We start from the raw sequence: 5,161 nt of genomic DNA on the forward strand, positions 1-5,161 counted from the left end.
ACACGTAAACTCTCGAAACCCTAAAGATTAGGGATTACTCATCGCACTAAACCCGACTGTAAAAAAAAAGATAAACACTAACTCCTGATATTTCTAAGATCATGTTCTTTTAAAGCATGTTATGAACCCTGAATTACACGAACAAGCTTCTCCAGAGTCAAACTGTGCAATCCACCTATCTTAGAAAATGGGCCTGAAGGTGGGCAGTGAAGATGATATTCTCTTGATTAGTATTCTTGCTCATAGGATACTGAGAAGGTTACATGATGGTAAGTTTAGCGAACAACAACTTGGGAAGAAATTGGAGCGGATGCTCTATGTTGTCCTGGATGTTGTGGATAATGAGACATCATTGGAGAAGAGGCCGATTCACTACCTGAATTTTGAGTGGGATGCTTATCATCACCTCAAAGTGCCTTACGACATGTTGGGAAGTGTAGATGAAACTATGGCAATTAGGATGTGGTTTACAACCCTAAGGGTCACATTAGACGATATGAATGATGCTGTTGCAGGTTATGATCATTCAACACCATCCATGGAAGACAAAGAAGAAGGTATATCAGATTTTTTTTAAGGACAAAATTCGTTAGTAGGCAAATTGGATGATATTATTGTTCATAGGCCTGTACATCCTGACACCAAAACAATGAAAATATTTGAGGATCTTAAAGAAAATGATAGCTTTATTTTTCGGAGGTTTAACGATGAGAAATGTCTTGTAAAGTTATTGCTAACAGAAGAAGAATCGAAATCATGTTCGGGAACACTTTGTGTTATTCCAGTTTTGGGTGATGCTGGTCTTGGTAAGACCACACTGCTCAAACATGTCTACAGAAATGACAGGGTGCAAGACCTTTTTGACATCAAAACTTGGGTTTCATTCTCTGATTGCTACCCTGACGGATTGAAGTTTACGCAAAAGTTGATCGAATGTGCAATTCAAAATTCGAACGAGAATGAGCAAAGGAAGTGGAAACAGAAACTAAGGTCAATGGAAAAAGATAATCTGGATTATCTCCAGTTGAAGCTTAGTTAATCGCTTCTGATGAAGAAATATTTGCTCATTCTAGATGGTGTGTCTAATGAGATTTGCTGCGACTGGAGTTTATTAAAAAACCCTCTAACTGTGGGTGCATATGGTATTATCTCTCTCTATCATTAGCAGAACCTCATCTTCCTCCTCCCGCACCACCACCAGAAACACGATCATCTCTTGATCCTCCACCAACGTCGCCTCCTTTTCTTCTTCTTCTCCTATCACCAACAACAACACCTAGTACTCCGGTACCAACATAAATATATACAAATCGAGAATACAAATTAAGGAAAATAAAAAGGTAAAAATCCAGTTAAATCTAGAGATCTGATTTTTTGTGTAACATTAATGTGGTTTTTCTTCTCAATCTATCTATTCAGAAGTTGGATGTCAAACAAATCGGTCTCAAATGTCGATTGGTTTGTCGTTTTGATGAACTACGTCTAGGGTATTCAAGAATTGGTCTCAAATGATGAATAAATCAAACCGTCTTTTGATATTCTAATAAAGTGTGGATCTTGCATGTGTTCAGTACAGAGATTTGTTTTCACTTATATGTTAAGTTCGATGAGTATTCTAATCGATTAGTACAATGATTCAAACAGAGTAATTGCATTTTCGGTTCCATCTAATTTTGGTGGAGGATCTAATTTCATCTAATTTTCTGTTTCATCTAATTTTGGTGGAGCAATTACATTTTCAGAGAGTAAAAAATAATCTAAAATCAAACAAACCAATTTGGTAATCATCTAATTTTGGTGAAACCGATTTTGGTTTCATCCAATTTTGTTTGATAATTTTTGAACTTTTATCGGTGAGACCAATGTTATTGGTGATAAATAATTTTCTATTGAAACAAGTTTAAGATTACTCTGAATTTACTGTTGAGTGAGAATGTTATTGGCCTGGGATGGTAATTAAACATGTTTGTTGCTTTTGATTCAAAGTATGATTTCGTTTCAGCTATTTGATCCATGTGTGGGAATTGATTGGGTTTTGAAGACGCGTCACATGTTTTCGTTTAATTACCCATGTTGATTAGGATTTCGAACATTTTTTATTGTTATATTAATGCTTTTGAGAAGTCTTAACATGATTAGAGAAAGAAACTAATACTTCCATTTATCATAAAATAGTTGATTAAGTTTTTCGTAGAATTATTAGTAAGGCTTCCCTTGATAACTCTCAAAACCGTTCACTGAGATCTTAGACAATAACAGTCGTTGATAATTGTGTTCTCATTATTAGTTGTTGTTATTTCATAGGTTTTCTTTGCTCTCACAATGACTGCAATTATATATGCAAACAATTTGGCAAAGCTCTATACTTGAACTGGTTAGTGTACTTGTTATTTCTCTCTACGTAGTATGAAGTGGGATTTCATTTTGGAATGATTTAATTTGTGTGATTAGTATTAATGCGTAACTAACTTGCAGGCTAATTGTTTACTTGCGAGTTGCTGGTGGCTTCTCAAAATCACCACCCCCATATTCGTGTAGCAAGTTCCCCACCGGTCAGATTAAGCATGTTCAGTTTGCAAAAATCCTGTAAACTAAATTACTATATATCCATACCCCTTTTGTCTGTTTTCATTTGTTCAATGGACTTGTATAACACCTCTTATAATTTCTCTTGCAGGTACACAATAAGTCCGCATATGTTCAACGTACTTGTATAATACACTCTTCTAATTTCTCATGCAGTTGAATAGACAGTTCATGAAACCAAAATTGGTTTCATCGTATTTTTGCTAATTTTTGTCGATGAAACCTATTTGTTGGTGAAGTAGTTACTTGTATTTTGCCTTCGGAAGGTTTATCTATCTGGAGTCTTGTTAATCTATTTTTATCATCATATAATGGTAGTATATTACATCAAAAAACCAACAAACAATGATAGTATAACTTACAAGATTTTGTGTTGAATCATTTTGTGACAAGTTTACTAGTCGAGAGGACTTCTCTTTGGCTCGTTTTGGTAGTTTCTTGGCATTTTCGGTTTTTTTTTTTACTTAGATGGTCGTTGTTAGCTGGTACCCTTGCTAGTAACATTAACATTGTTATTATTTGGTTATTTGATGCGTACTTTTATGTGTTTGCAGGTTCTGGTCAGTCTACAAAGTGGGTAACTACTTGGCAGAGAAGAAGGTGAAACTCTACGAGTTCACATTCGACGTCCAGTATGGACTTGAAAATTTGAAGGGATGCTTGGATACATAATGGGTAAGCATATTGTATGTGATTAGTTTTGGGCATAACAAAACTAGTTATCTCATTTTTCTTTGTGGTGAAGTTAATGTAGACCCATATTTTCTCTATATTATTATTTGTGTTGAAAATATAGAGATAGATAATGTAGTATCTACTTGGAAAGATTTTGCACAGTATTAGCAACTCGTATAGTCTTGCCTGCAACTTAAACAACTGGGGAGAAAATAAGTTCATCTTAGTAACTTTGTGGTGGTGATAACTTTGTTTACCTACGTTACATCCGTTAGTGTTTTCAAAGCTTTGCGAAATAGCATTTAGGCATGCCATGTCAATCATGACGTTTCAATGACGTCTTTCTATCAATGGATGTGTATAATACCTTTTGTAATTTTTCTTACAGTTGAATAGACATTTTCACGAAACCAATTATGTTTTCATCTTATTTATGATGGAACCAAAAATGGTTTCATCTATTTATGATGAAACCAAAATGGGTTTCCATCTAATTTTTGCTAATTAAGAAATTTTTGTTGTCAACATCGATTTTGCCGAGGCCATTCTGAAAAAGGCACTATTGATCATGAGCCATGGTCTTTTGGGAAGGAGGTTTGTGTTTATTTTTAGTAATGGAAAAAACACCATAATCCTTGTGATCACTGATAGGATATAGGTACAGTGTGCATGTTTTATCGGAAAATTGCGACTAACTTATGTTTCTCCCATTAGTGTAAAGAAGTATGTCGCCTGTAAACATAACTATTTTGCGTCCAAACTTCTTTGTTGCCCACGAGGCACCAAGTGATGCTAGCAAAGCTGCTAAATATAAAGACGATGTAAAGAAAGTTAACGGTATGCTGTTAAATTTGCAGTATTGATTAGCTGAATCAACACCAATTTCCTGTCGATAAACTTTTGGGAAGAACTTCTGCAGGAACGGTGTCATAGCAGTAACTCCACCTACATATACACGTAAAAACAAAGTTAAATAAAAATAAATAAATAATCAAAACCAAAAAACCAAAAAAAATAAAAATCAAAGATAAAAACGGCCATATCATGATAGATCATTCAGTGCATGCAGTCGTAAAACACATACTAAAAAGAAAATAAAATCAAAACCAACAAAAAAAAAAGAAAAAAGAAGAAGAGAGAAAAACGGCCATATCATAGATCATTCAGTGCATGCAGACATGCAGTTATGAAACGTATATAGAAAAAAAAAAATCAAAATCAAAAGCAGGAAAAAAAAAGAAAAAAAAAAGAGAATCAAAGAACAGACAGATGGAAAAACTTACCAGAGATACCGATATCGTATCCGAATATGAGTCCACCACAAGCAGCAATAAGACAAGTAAAAAGAAGAAAACCCGTAAGCTCTCCAGGGTATTCCTTCTTCCCTTTTGCTCCTCCTACAGATGAGTCAAAAGCTCCACCCACCATTGTTGATAATGAAGAAAGAAAGTTACTCTAGTTAACAACTTTGTGGTTCATCCTTAGCTAGAAGTATTTTTGTAGGTTGAGAAGGTGAATATGAGTAGGTATTTATACATAATTGATTTTCCAAGAGCAGTCTTCTAACAGTTTCAGGATTTCTTTGACACTAGTCCTAGTATTACACAACTTCTATCAGTTTGGTGGAATATAAGCTCGTTATTATGTCTCTGGATATACATCACTATGGTTGCTCAAAGAATTTGGTGTTAATCTAAACTGGATAATATAAAACGGATAATATAAACTCATTGGGTCGACAATCCTAATAGTATTACGTACAAAACTTGTAAGAGTTTTACGTTAGTGGGATTTCCTTGACAGTCCTAGTATTAAACAACTTGTAAGAGTTTTACGTCGGTGGGATATAAGCAGTAAACTCGTGAAGTCCTGACAGTTTTAGGATTGCTTATCAGAACAT

The sequence above is a fragment of the Papaver somniferum genome, chromosome 11, assembly GCF_003573695.1.
Source record: "Papaver somniferum cultivar HN1 chromosome 11, ASM357369v1, whole genome shotgun sequence".
NCBI classification, from domain to species: Eukaryota; Viridiplantae; Streptophyta; class Magnoliopsida; order Ranunculales; family Papaveraceae; genus Papaver; species Papaver somniferum.